The sequence below is a fragment of the Vespa crabro genome, chromosome 3, assembly GCF_910589235.1.
Source record: "Vespa crabro chromosome 3, iyVesCrab1.2, whole genome shotgun sequence".
In the NCBI taxonomy this organism is placed as follows: Eukaryota; Metazoa; Arthropoda; class Insecta; order Hymenoptera; family Vespidae; genus Vespa; species Vespa crabro.
In genome coordinates, this window is record NC_060957.1 from 3495094 (window position 1) to 3512806 (window position 17713).

A 17713-nucleotide genomic window follows, 5' to 3' on the forward strand; every position below is an offset into this window, starting at 1 on the left:
ATGTACGGATATAAAGAAATCACGCACTGGTTAACAATAACAATTTTAATGATGCAATAAATGTTTCACTAAAGTACACTGAATAATTACACCTTTGGATGATGTTCCGCACGCGAATGCGGTTATTTTATGGTTTAAAAAAAATTTGACTTTAATTTTAATTGAAAGGTTTATTTAATTGACAAAGATAAACTGTAGCGTAAAACTCTAAGTTGGATAATAACTGCTTAAGGCTCAAGTCTAGGAGCTTGCGAATTGTTGAGTAAGGCTGCGAACGATTACTGACTGACGACGCACTTTGCTCCTCCTAGAGTGTGTCCGGTTGACGTCACTGCGCATGCACGCCGCTTGCGCGTGCCGCCTAAGTGCGGTGGTGGAGGGGCGCGCCGCTCGCGCTTGCCGCCTAAGTGCGGTGGTGGTGGGTCACGCCGTTCGCGTTTGCCACGGTCGATTTTATTATAGTCATTATTGTTTTTATTGTTATTATTATTATTACCGATTTTATCGATATTATAGTTATTATCGTTATTATCGTTAGTATTTTATTATTATTTTTATTATTGTCGTTATTAGCGTTATTGTCGTTATATTCTTATAGCATATATAAAAGGGATCAACCTTCCAAATTCACATCCTTCATTCGTAGGCTAAATATTCATAATATCAATAATTTTACTACTAGCAGTATTAGCTAAGATACCTTATAAACACTTGTTACTACTAGCACCTTCTTATTAATAATACATAAGACACATAAAAGAATAATAATAATAATTAGGTTACAAATTAGGACCTATGTTAACAAAATACATACATATACATACAACCCTGTAATAAAATAAACAATTACCCTAATGAATTAATGTCCAACAACTTTGGGAAATTACTGAGAGAAATTTCTTTAAAGAAATGTAATAAATAATTGCGAGACATACTAATCGATTATGGCGAGACGACATCCGGTGATATGGATTTTAACATCCTGCGTTCCAAATATTAAGAACAACGATATCGACATCATTTTCGGAACCACACCTGCTAATAACAACATTCCAGGGGTTAAGAGCTCTGAGAATTACATCCGGTGATAAGCACCGAGCGAACGCAATACTTGGAAGAGTTAATAAAGGAACGCTTGCATTGTTCTGCCCCACCACCACCGCACTCAGACGACAAACGCGAACGGCGTGACCCACCACCACCGCACTTAGGCGGCACGCGCAAGCGGCGTGCATGCGCAGTGACGTCAACCGGACACACCCTAGGAGGAGCAAAGTGCGTCGTCAGTCAGTCATCGTTCGCAGCCTTACTCAACAATTCGCAAGCTCCTAGACTTGAGCCTTAAGCAGTCATTATCCAACTTAGAGTTTATCTTTGTCAATTAAATAAACCTTTCAATTAAAATTAAAATCAAATTATTTTTAAACCATAAAATAACCGCATTCGCGTGCGGAACATCATCCAAAGGTGTAATTATTCAGTGTACTTTAGTGAAATATTTAATGCATCATTAAAATTGTTATTGTTAACCAGTGCGTGATTTCTTTATATCCATACATTCATCCATCCTTATTGCTCGGTGAGGACGAACCGCACGAGTATCCTCCTATAAAACTGTCGTTTCGGTGAGGACGCTCCGCACGGACGACACTTTTCTCTTTCTCCCCTACCTCCAATCAACCACCGTTTCCAAATATCTGCCTTCCTAATGCCGAAGGTACATCGCGGTGGTAGAAAATATCAACTACGTCGTCCATTAAAGGATCTTTACCACGAAACAGAAATTTATAACGATACATTTAGTGTGGAATTAATTGAAGAAGAGAAAGAAAATTTTCCCTCATACCGCCTGATTCCCCTACAGCTCTCTAGAAGGTGGGTGCTCTCACTGGACCTTCCGATTTTGGATCCTAGGACCACCAAATATCTAGGAATAAGGCTTCACCATAAGCTTGGATTATCTTCCCAAGAGGTAAGTGAGCATTTGAAATATCGATTCGACACTCTGTTCGGTGCCAATCCCGGGCCAATTTTACTTCCAAAGCAGGTAGGGCCGAAAAAGGGACAAATGACCGGCAAGGGTCGGAATAGATTACTTTCTTTGGAGTTAGCTCTATTAAGGTACTTAGCTTGCGAAACGTAACAATAATAATAGCAATAATAACGATAATAATAATAACAATAATAACAACAATAACAATATTAATAATAACGCTAATAACGATGATAACGATAATAACGTTAATAATAATAGCGCTAATAACGATATTAACGATAATAACGGTAATAGTAATAATAACATTAATATCGATAATAACAATAATACCGATAATAAAAATAATAACGATAATGATAATAATACCGATAATAGGAATAATAACGATAAAAATAATAATAATAATAACGATAATATTATAATAATAAATAATATCGATTAGAACGATAAGAACGATAATAATAATACCATCGATAATAACGATAATAACGAAAATAATAATAATAGTAATGTCAATAATGACGTAGATAACATTAAAATCGATAATAATAATAATAACAACAATAACGATAATAGTGATAAAGACAATAATTATAATAATAATTAATAAAATAATAACGATTATAACGACATTGACATTAATAACGGTAATAACTATAATAACGATAATGAAATTAATAACGCTAATAGCTGTAATAACGATAATAATAATAACAACAATAACGATATTAAGGAAATTAACGATAATAAAAATAAAATAATAACGAGAATAACGATAAAAACGTATATCAAGATATTAATAATAATAACAACAACAATACTAACGATAATAACGATGATAAAGTTAATAACGATAATAATAATAACAATAATAACAATAATAACGATAATAACAATTATTGCGGTAATAATAATAATAACAATAGTAACGATTAGAACGATGATAATGATGAAAATAATAATAATAATAAGAATAATAACGATAATAACGATATTAAAAATAATAATAATAATAATAATAATAATAATAATAATAAGTATAACAATAATAACATAATAACGATAATAACAATATTGTCGATTATTATGTTAAAATAAATAACGATATTAATTATAACAATAACTACAATGATAACGATAATAACGATAATAACAGAATATCTGTAATAATAATAATAACAATAATAACGAAAAAAGCGATAATAACCATAGTAAACATAATAATAATATCCACAATAAAGATAAAATCGATAATAACGATAATAATAAAAACAATAATAATGATAATAACGATAATAACTACATTAACGATAATAACGATAATAACTATAATATTAATAACAATAATAACAATAATGACGAAAATAACGTTAATAATAATAACAAAAATAAAGTTAATAATAAAAATAACGATAATAATAATAATAATAATATAATAACGATATTAACGACTATAACGAAAATAATAATATTAACAAATGTAATAGTAATAAAGACAATAAAGATAATATTAATAAAAATAATAATATAATAGCAATAAATACGATATTAACGATAATAACGAAAATATTGAAAACAATAATAACGATACTATCGATTATAACTATAATAGTAATGATAATAAAATCAATAAAAACGATAATAACAATAGTGGCGGTAATAATAATATAAACAATAATAAGGATAATATTGATATTAACGATAAAAGTAATAACAATAATAACGATAATAACGATCATAATAATAATTACAATTACGATACTAATGATAATATTGATAATAACTGTAATGATAATAATAAAAAATATATCAATTATACCATAAACACGATAATTATAATAATAACAATAATAACCATAGTAACTATAATAACGATAATAACGAAAATAGTAATAATAACGATAATATCGATAATAATAATAATTATAATAATATTAATAACGATAATAACAATAATAGCGATAATACCGATAATAACTATAGTAATAATACTAAAGTTAATAACAATAATAATAATAATAATAATAATGACTATAATAATGAAAATAACGATAATAAAGATATTAATAAAAATAATAATAATAATAAAATATTACCGATAATAACGATAATTACAAAAATTATGATAACAATGATAAGGATAATAACTATAATAACGATTATAACGATAACAATAGAAACAATATTAACAATAAAAAATGATATTAAGGATAATAATAGTGAAACGAATAATGAAAATAATAGCGATAATATCGGTAATAACGATAAAAAAGGTAATAACGATAATAACAATAATAAAGTCAATAACGATTATAACGGTAATAATAATAATAATAATAATAATAATAATAATAATAACAATAATAATGAAAATAATGCAAATAAAAATAGTAATAATAATGGCAGCGAAAAGGATAATAAAGGTAATAAGAATGATAACAATAATAACGATTATAACGATAAATACCATAAAAGTAATAATAACAATATCAACGATAATAGTAATTCTATCGATAATAATTATAATAACGATAAGAAAATTAATAAAAATATAAATTATAACGATAGTAACGATAATACCTATAATAATGATAACAATAACTACTACAATAACGATAATAATAATAACGCCAATAACGATAATAACAATAATAATAAAAATAATAATAATATTAACGATATTGACGGTAATAACAATAATAACGGTAATAAAGATAACATTAATAACGGTAATAACGAATATAGCGATAATAAGGTTAATAATAATAATAACATTAATAACGATAATTACGATAATATTAATAACAACAATAATAACGTATAATAACGATAATAAATACAACAATTATAAAAACGATAACACCGATGATAACCATAATAACTATAATAACGACAATAACGATAATAGTAATAATAACAATAATAGCGATAATAACGATAATAACAATATTTATAATAAAAATAACTGAAATAATAACAATAATAACAATCACGACGATAATAACTATAATAATAAAACTAATAATAACTAATAACGGTAATAACATTATTAATAATAATAATACTAAGAATAATAACATTAATAACGGTAATTCTGACAATAACTATAATAATAATAATTACGATAATAAAGATATTAATAGCAATAATAATGAGAATAATAACCATAATAATGATATTAAAAATAGTATATTAATAAAAACAATATTAACAACAATAACCATTATAACGATAATAACGATAAGTACAATAATAATAATATAAAGAATAATAACGATAATATCGATAATAGCAATGATTACGATAATAATAATAATATCAATAATACCGATAATAACTATTATAGAGATAATAATAATAATAATAATAATAATAATAATAATAATAATAATAACGATAATAATAACGATGACAATAATAACGATTATAACAATAATAATGATAAAAATAATAAAAATATTAAAAATAATATCGATAATATCGATAATAGCAATAATAACGATAATAAGAATAACAACGATAATAAAGATTACAAAGATAATAATAGTAATAATAATAACGATAATAACGATAATAACTATAATAATAATAATAACAATAATAACGATTATAACGATAATAATAATTACAATAACAATGATAATGATAATTTTAACGATATTATCGATAATAATAATAATGTTAGTAGTAATAATAAAGATAATAACAATTATAAATTTAATTATATTAATATCAATAATAACGATGATAACGACAAAATCGATAATAATAATAATAATATTAAAATAATAACAATAATAACGATAATAACAATAATAATAATAACAATAATAACAATAATAACGATAATAACGATATGAATATTAACAATAATAATGATAACAACGATTATAACGATAACATAAATAACGATAATAATTATAATAATAATAACAATAATAACGATAATTTTTTTCTTTTCTGATGGTCTGAGAATGCCAAACTTTACGCACTGACCCAGGGACCATAGAGAAACCCTTTACCATTTGGGTCCCCCGTTAAAGTCACTGGAGTGTCGGGCTCACCGTTGGAATAGGCACTAACGACTAAACTCATATCCATTCTAGCGGCATGGTGAAACCACCCCGGCACCGTCATGTGATATTTCTTCTGGTTAGCGCCACTACATCATGTCCCATAAATTGGACTCCCTCATTCGGCTCTACGTGTCAGGAACCTGATGCAACATTGCTGGCACTCCTATGGGCTGCCCTTCTCATTCTTCTTTTTAAGTAAGATTGCCCTCACGTAGCAGGCGACACTGCTCCACTCCTTCTGCCCTCGCAGCATCTTCTCGACTATGTTGTCCGGCGAGATGTCTCCGAGCTACTTTTCCAAGGCAAATCATTCGGCGCTCCACCGTGTGCATATGAAGAAAGTGTGGTGGGCATCGTCGAAGGTTGAATCGCCATAAGGGCAGTTCCCATCAGCAACCTTCCTCATTTTTGTGAGGTAGGAGCAGAACAGGCCATGCCCTGTCAGGAATAGGGTGAGGTAGAAATCTACCTCTCCCGCCTTCCGGTTTATCCAGTTCTCTAGTCGACTGATGAATCGTGCAGTCCATCTGCCCCTATTTTCCTGCTCCCATCTGCTTTGCCAGATCTCGATGCTGGTACACCTGGCGAACCTTGATGCCTCCTCCTTACCCAAAACGGACCTCTGCTGGTGGACGAATCGTCTGTCCTGGGCTAGTTGATCTATGGAGTTTACCCCGCGACCACTATCACCGCGGGCTCAGAAACTGTGCGGTAAGACGACGCGATTCGGAGAGCCTCCTCTGTACAGCGGCTATGCGTTTGCGATATATATCCTTTCGCAGCGCCTCGAAACATATTTCTGCGCCGTACAGCATTACTGCTTCGGCGGCACACATGAGAAGTCGCCTAATGCACGGCCGGGGACCGTTGACAATGGCCATGAGTGTGCCGAGCGTGGATACTACTTTTGCCGCGTAGTCAGCTACCCTTAGTATATGCTCTCCGCAAGTGAGTTTGCAAACGAACTTTACTACTAGATACCTGACAGACGGCTTAGCCTGGACCGTCGCGTCTCCAAAGGTGAAGCTACGCAAGATGTTGATGCGCTTCTTCGTTAGTAGAACGATCTCTGTTTTCTGGGCTGCTAAGGATAAACCGTGATCTTCCATCCAGGAGATGACTCTGCAGATGACAATAATAACGATATTAAGAATAATAACGATAACAATAATAACGATAATAACAATAATAAACATAATAATAATGACGATATAAACGATAAAAACGATAATAATGATAACAATAATAACGATAAGAACGAAAATGATAAAAATACTAATAACGATAATAACGATAAAAACGATAATAAGGATAATATTAACATTAATAAAAATAACAATAAAAAAAATAATAATAATAATATTGATAATTACGTCAACAACGATAACATCAAGAGCAATAATGAAGATAATAACGACGAAATGATAATAATAATAAAAATAATAACGGTCATAACGATAATAATAACAACAATAACAATATTAGTAACGATAATAACGATAATAACAGTAATAAAGAGAATACCGATAATATGAATAACACTAATTACGATAATAACGAGAATAGCGATAATAACGATAATAGCCATGATAATAATAACATTAATAACGTTAATAACAGTAATAAGGATTATAAAAATAAAAATAATGACGTTAATAACGATATTAAGGATAACAATAATAACGATAAGAACGAAAATATCGAGAATAATAAAAGCAATAACAAAAATAATAACGGTAATAACGATACTATCTATAATAATAATAACTACAACAAGAATAATAACGATAATATTAATAATAATAACAACGATAATATGGACAATGTCGATTATAATAATAATAATAATAAAATAATAACAATAATAAATATTTCGACGATAATAATATTAACAATAATAATATCAACAACGAAATTAACAATAATAATAATAACAATAATAAGGGTAAAAACGATAATAATAATAATATTAAGATTAACAAAAATAACGATAATAACGATAATAACAATAACAATAATAATAACTATAAATATATTTTCAATAATAATGATAATAAAAATAATAGCGAAAATAACGATAACAATAATAATGATATTGACGATAACAACTATAATCTTAATAACAACAATAGCCATAATAACGATAATAAGTATATTAATAATATCAATAATAACGATAATAACGAGAATAATGGTAAAATTAATAATAACAATAAAATAATAACGATAATAACAATAATAATGATGATAACGTTAACAATAATAATAACAATAAACACGATAATTACGCTTATAACGATAATAAAAATAACAATAATAATAACGATAATATCGCTAATGACGAATATAATGAAAATATTAATAACTATAGTAACGTTAATAACCATAATAATAATAACAAAAATAAAGGTAAAAAAGATAATAACGATAATTGTAATAACATTAATAACTCTGATAACGATAATAACACTAATAATAATATTAATGGTTGAAATATTACGATAATAACGATATTAATAAATACTACAATAGCGGTAATAACGATAATAACGTAAATAACATTAAAAAAGATAACAACAATAATAACGTTAATAATGATAATATCTATAATAATAATATTAAAATAATAACGATTATAACTATAATAATAATAACAATAATAACGATAATAACGATAAAAACGATAATAAGAATAACAATAATAACGACAATAACGTTAATAACGATAATAATAAAAATTATAATAACATTATAACAATAAAAACGATATTAACTACAATAATAATAAAAGTAATAACGATAATAACAATAATACCGATAATAATAATATCATTAATAACGATAATATCAATTATCATAAAATAAGTGATATAAATAATAGCGATAATAACGATAAAAAGTTAATAATAAATAAAGCAATAATAACTATTATGACGATAATGACTATGGAAGGGTAATAATAATAATAACAATAATAACGATAATAATGATAATAACGATAATTACGAAAATAACGATAATTATAATAACAGTAAAAACGATAATATCGTTAATGACGATAATGATAAGTACAATAATAAAGATATTAACGATAATAACGCTATTAACGATAATAACGATCATAATAATAACATTAATAACGATAATAACGATTAAAAAGATAATAACAATAATAATAATACTAATGATAATAACTATTATGTTAATAATAATGATTACAATAATAACGACAATGACGATACTATTAATAATAACAATAATAACGTTATTAACGATAATAACGATGACAATAATAACGATAATAATGATAATAACGATTAAAATAATAACAATAATAAAGATAATAACGATAATAACTATATTAACGATAATAATAATTACGATATTAACGATAATAACGATAATAATGATTACAAAAATAACGGTAATAACGACAATATTTATATTAATAATAACAATAATAAAATAATAACGATAATAACTATTATAATGATAATAATAATAATAACAATAATAAAGATAAAAACGAATATAACGATAATAATAATAATAAAAATAACGATAATAACGATAATAACGATAGTAATACTACTAATGGTGTTATTCTTATCGCCATTGTCGGAATTATCGTTATTAATGTTATTATATTATTATTACTATTATTATCGATATAATCGTTATTATTGTTACTATCGTTATTATTGTTATTATTGATATTATTATTATCATTATAATAATAAGAACAGTAATTTCGGTAATAACTACAATATCGATATTATTAATTACAGAAATAACGATAAAACGATAATAATAACACTAATGATAATAACGATAATAACTATATTAATAAAAACAATAACAACGTTAATAATAAGAACAATAATAACGATAATAACGATAATAACAATAATAATAATAACAATAAAAACTATTATCGGGTTAATAATAATAACAATAATAACGATAATATCGATAATAATGAAAATAACGATAACAAAAATAACGATAATAACGATAATATCGATAAATATAATAATATTAAAAAAATAAAAACGAAAAAAAGTAATTAAATTATAACGATAATAACTATAATAACGATAATAGCGATAATAATAATAAGAATAACGATAATAACGTTAAAAATTATAACGATATCAACGATAATAATAATCAAAGTAATAACAATAATAACGAAAAAAACCATAATGACGAATTTAATTACAAAGATAACATTGTAAATAATAATTAGAATAATCATGATAATAACGATAATAAGGTTAATAACGATAATAACGATAACTACGATGATAATAATTGCATTAATAACGAAAATAACGATATTAACGATGATAATAATATCATTAATAACGAGAATAACGATTTAAAAGATAATAACGTTAATAATGATTATAATAATAACAATAATAACGATAATAATGTTAATGACGACATTAATAATAACAGTAACAATGATAATAATAAAAGTAACGATAATAACTATAATGAGGATAAAAACGGTTATAACGATAATACTGACAGTAATAATTATACTGAAAACGATAATAACGAGAATAGCGATAATAGCGACTATAACCATGATATTAATAACATTGATAAGGATATAAACTATAATTAAGATAATTATAATAACAATAATAACGATAATAACAATAATTATGAAAACAATAATAAAAAAAATAGTAACGATTATAACGAAAATAACCATAATAATAATAACAATATTAACAATAATAACGGTAATAACGATTATAACGATGATAATAATTTCATTAATAATGAGTATAACGATAATAACGATATTAAAGTTAATAACGAAAATAACGATAATAATGATAACAACAATAGCAATATCAACAATAATTATAGAAATATTGATAACAATAATAACGATAATATCGATAATAATGATAACAATAATAAACAAAATAATTATAACAATAATAACAGTAATAACGATAATAACAATAATTATAAAAATAATAATAACAATATTAACGATAATCTCGACATATCGGTAATAACGACAACAATAATAACGATATTAACTATAATAACGATAATAAAGGTAACAATAATAACGATAATAAGGATAATAACGATAATAACCATGATAATAATAACATTAATAACGATAATAACGATGATAATAAAAATTCTAAAAACGTTAATAACGATAAAAAAAGTAATAACCATGATAATAATTACATTTATATCGAAAATAACGATAATGGCAACATTAATAAATGAAATAATAAATATAATAACGATAATAACGATAATAGCGATATTAGCGATGATAATTATAACATCAATATCAATAATGACGGTAATAACGATAATAAAGACAATAAAATCAACTGCAAAATCTATAATAAAGAAAATTATAATAATAATAATAACTATAATAACGATAGTATCAATAATAAAAAAATAATAATAGAATAATGACGATAATAACGATTTTAAAGATAATAATAATAACAATAATAACGATAATAAGGATAAAAAGGATATTAATAATAACAACAGTAAGTATAATAACGATAATAACGATAAAAATAATGACAATAATAACGATAATAACGATAATATTGATAATATCGATAATAATAATAATAATAATAAAATAATAACGATAATAACTTTTCTAAGAATAATATTAATAACAATAAGAAGGATAATAACGATAATAACGATAATAACTATAATATCGTTATTAACGATAATAACGTTATAAATAATTTCCATATTAATGACGATAAAGATATTAACGATGATAATAATCACATTAAAAACGTGATAAACGATAATAACAGTAATAACGTAAATAACAATAATAACGAAAAGAATAATAACGATAATAACGATAATAACCGCAATAATTATAATTATATTAAAATAATAATGTTAAAAATTATAATAAAGATAATAATTATAACTATAATAACGATAAAAACGACAATAATAATAATAATAATAATAATAACAATATTAAGTATTATAACTATTACAATAATAACGATGATATCGATAATAATGATAACAATATTAACGACGAAGCAATAATAATAATAACAATTATAACGTTAATAACGATAATAATAATAACAATAATAACGATAATATCGATTATGACGATACTATTAATAACGGTGACAACGATAATAATAATAACAATAAAAAATATAATAAAGATAATAACGATAATAATAGAATCTGTAATAACAAAATAACGATATTAATAATAATAATAACGATAATAACGATAATATCGTTAATAATAATAATAATAAAATAATAACGAATATACCGATAATAATATTTACAATAATAACCATATAGCGATGATAACGATAATAACGATAATAATAATAACATTAATAATAACAATAACGATAATAAAGATAATAATAATAACGATAACAACGATAAAAATAAGAAAAATAATAACGATAATAACGATAATTACGATTATAATAGTAACATAAATAACAATAATAATGGTAATAACGATAATAACATCATTAATAATTTTAATAAAAATGATGATAACGATAATAACGATACTAATAAGAACAATAATATCGATATTAACTATAATAATGATTGTAATAATAACATTAATAGCGATAATAACGATAATAAGCAAAATAATAATTATTATAAAAAAATAATAACGATAAATCGATAATAACGATTACAATAATTACATTAATAATGATAATAATGAAAAAAACGATAATAATAATTACAATAATAATAATAACTATTGCAATAGCGGTAATAAAGATGAAAAAATATTAACAATGATAATAATAATAACGATATTATCGATAATAATTATATTAACGGCAATTATAATACTAACGATATTAACGATAATAATGATAATAATAATAACAATAATGGCTGTAATAACGATATTTATAATAACAATAATAAAAATTATAAAGACAATAACTATGATAATAATGACATTAATAATGATAATAATGGTAATAACGATAAGAATAATAATAATAACTACGATAAAAACAATAATAAAGATAATAATAATAACACAAACAACGATGATAACGATAATAACGATGAAAACGATAATAATAAATACAATAATAACAATAGTATCAACATGAACGATAATAACGATAAGAATAATAACGATAATAACGATAATAATTATAACGATATTAACGACAATAAGAATATTAATAATAACAATAGTAAGGATAATAACGATAATATCGAAATTAACGATATAACGATAATAACGATAATAAAAATATTAATGATAATAACGATAATAGTAATAATAATAATATCGACTATAACGATAAGAACAATAGTGACGATATTAATTATATAAAAATAATAACGCTAATAACGATAATAACGACAATAACGATAATAACGATAATAACGTTATTAACGTTAATAACGAAAACAATAAAAATGATAATAACGATAACAACGATAATAATTATAAAAATAAAAAAGATAATAACTATAATTGTTATAAAAACGATTTCAATACTAACAATAATAACCATAATAACGATAATAACGATTATAAAAATAATATTAATAACGATAATATGATTAACTCAAAACACTATAAGAATAATAATTCATTAAACGATAATAACGATAATAACGATAATAATAAAAACTATAATAGCGATAATAAAAATAATTATAATAATAATATTTACAATAAAGCGATAATAAAGAGAATAACGAAAATAACGATAATAACGTTAAAAACGATAATAACGAAAATAACGATAATAATAATTACAATAATAACAATAAAAACGGTCATAACGATAATAACGATAATAATAATAATAACATTTATAACGATAATATCGATAATAAAAATAATAATAATAAAATAATAACGATAATAACGATAATAACGATAATAATAATAACAGTAATAACGAAAATAACAATAATAAGTATAATCAAAACAATAATAAAAACAATAACAACGATAATAACGATAATAAATATAATAATAATAACAATAATATCGAAACTAACGATAATAACGATGACAATAATTACATTAATAAGGAGAATAACGATAATAACGATTAATGGATAATAACGATAATAACGGAAACAGTAATAATGACAATAACGATAATTACGATAAATCTAAAAATAATAATAAAGATAATAACGACAATAACGTTAATAACGATAATAAAAATAATAATATTAACGAAAATAACAATATTAATGATAATAATAATAACAATAATAACGATAATAACGATAATAACAACAATAAAAGCAATAATAACTATAAAAGCGATAATAACGATAATAACGGAATGAAATATAATAGCAATAATAACGATAATAACAATAATATTAACATAAACGGTAATTATAATAATAACAATAAGAAAAATATTAACGACAAAAACGATTATATTAATAATAAAGATTATAACGATAATATTGATAATAATATTAATATCAATAATAACGATAACAACGATAATAACGATAATAATAACATTAATTTCAATATTAACGATAATAAAGATAATAACGGTTATAATTATAATAACAATAATAACGTTGATAATGATAATAACGATAATTACGATAATAATGATAATATCTATAAGAACAACAATGAGAATAATAATAACAATAATAACGAAAATAACGGTAATAATAATAATAATAACAATAATAACGGGATTAACGATAATAACCATAAATATAATAACTACAATAACGACAATAAAGATAATAACGATAAAAAAGAAAATAAGATAATAATAATAATAACAATTATGACGATAATAATGATAATAAAGATAATAATAACAATAAAAGTAATAATAAGAATCATAATGTTTATAATAATAATAAAAATAATAACGATAAAAACGATAATAACGATAATAACGTTAATAACAATTAAAGAGTTAATAATAATTATAACGAAAAAAACTAAAATAACGATAATAATGATAATAACGATAATAACTTAAATAACAATACCATGGATAATAACGATTATAACGGTAAGAAATGTAATATCAATAATAACGATAATAACGATAATAACTTAAATAACAATAGTATGGATAATAACGATTATAACGGTAAGAAATATAATATCAATAATAACGATAATAACGATAATAACTGAAATAACAATAGTATGGATGATAACGATTATAACGGTAAAAAATATAATATCAATAATAACGATATTAACGATAATAACAAAAAAAACAGTAATAATAATAATAACGATAATATCGAATATAACGATAATAATAATAATAATAATAATAATATAGGTAATAAATATAATAACGATAAAATTAATAATAATAACAATAATAAAGATAATAACGATAATAACGATAATAACGGTAATAAATATAATAACAATAACAATGTTAATAACGTTAATAACTATAAAAACGATAATAATATTAATAACGAAAATTACGATAATATCGATAATAAAAATAATAATAGTAATAATAATAATACAAATAACTATAATAAAGGAAATAGATATAATAACACTATTAACAATATTAAAAATAAAAACAATGAAAAATTAATAATAATAATAATGATAATAACGAAAATAACGATATTAATGATAATAACGATCATAATGGTTGTAATAATAATAACAATAATAACGTTAATAATCGATAATAACGATAATAATAATAATAATAATAACGATATTAACAATAGTAACAATAAAAGACTTAATAATAATTATAACGATAAAAACGAAAATAACGATAATAATATGAATAACAAGAATAACGATAATAAAGATAATAACGATAATATTACTAATCAATATAATTATAACAATAATAAGGTTAATAACAATAATAATAATAATTACAATAACAGTAATAACGAGAATAATAATAACAATAAAAATATTAATAATAAGAATAATATTAATAACAAAAATAATAAAAATAACGATAACATCGGAAACAAATATAATATCAATAATAACGATATTTACGATAATAACTATAAAAGCGATTACAATAATATAAACTGTAATAACGAAAATAACGATAATAATTATAATTATAATAGTAACAATAATAATGAAATCAACGATAATAACGATAAAAAATAATAATAACAATAATAATGATAATAACGATCATAACGATTATGATAATAATAAAAATAATAAAGATAATAACGATAAGAACGAAACTTACAATAACATTAATAACGATAATAAAAGATATTAACAATAAGAACGATAATAATAATAACAATAATAACGATAATACCAATAATTACGATAATAATAATAACAATATTAACGATAATAACGATAATAATATTAAATACAATAATAACGATAATAATAATATTATCGATATCAGCAACGCCAAAAATAATAATAACAATAATAACAATAATAACGATCATTACAGTTATAATAATAAGAACAATAACAACGATAATAACGATAAAAACGATAATAATATTATTATAACATTAATAAGGATAATAATGATAACAATAAAAATAATAATAAGGATAATAAAGATGATAACGATCAAAACGGTTATAATAATAATAACAATATTAACGGTTATAACGATAATAACGATAATAATAATAATAATAATAACAATAATGACAAAAATAACGATAATAACAATAATAAATATAATTACATTCAAACGATATTAACGATAATAACACTAAAAACAATAATAATAATAATAAAGATAAAACGTAAATAACGATAAAATAATAATAACAACAATAACGATAATAATGGTAATAACGATAATAACAAGAATAAAAATAATAATAACGATAATAACGATAATAATGTTCATAATGGTTATATAAATAAAAATAATTACAATAAAAACGATAATAATAATAATAACGATAATAATAATAAAAGAGTTAATAATAATAATAACGAAAGAAACTAAAATGAATACAATAAGAATAATAACGTTATTAACGATAATACCAATAAAAACGATAATAATAGTAATAACGATCATAACGGTTATAATAATAATGACAATAATTAAGATAATAGAGATAATAACGATAACTATAATAACAATCATAACGATAATAACGATATTAACGATAACGATAAGAATAATAACAATAATAACAAAAATAACGATAATGACGATAATAACGATAATAATAATTACCACAATAACGATAATAACGATAATCACTATAATAAAGATAAAAATAATAACAATTATAACGATAATAACGATAATAACAACAGAAACGAAAAAAATAATAATAACGATGATAACGATAATAATGGTTATAATAATAACAATTATAATAATAAAAACGATAATAATAATAACAATAATAACTATAATAACCGTCATAACGGTTATAGTAATAATAACAATAATTAAGATAGTAACCATACTGACGGTAATAATAATAAAAATAATAATGATAATAACAACAATAACGATAATAACGGTGATAACTATAATAAGGATTATAACGATGACAACGGTAATATCGATAGTAACGATAATAACAATAACAATAGCGATAATACCAACAGTAACGTTAATACTATTAA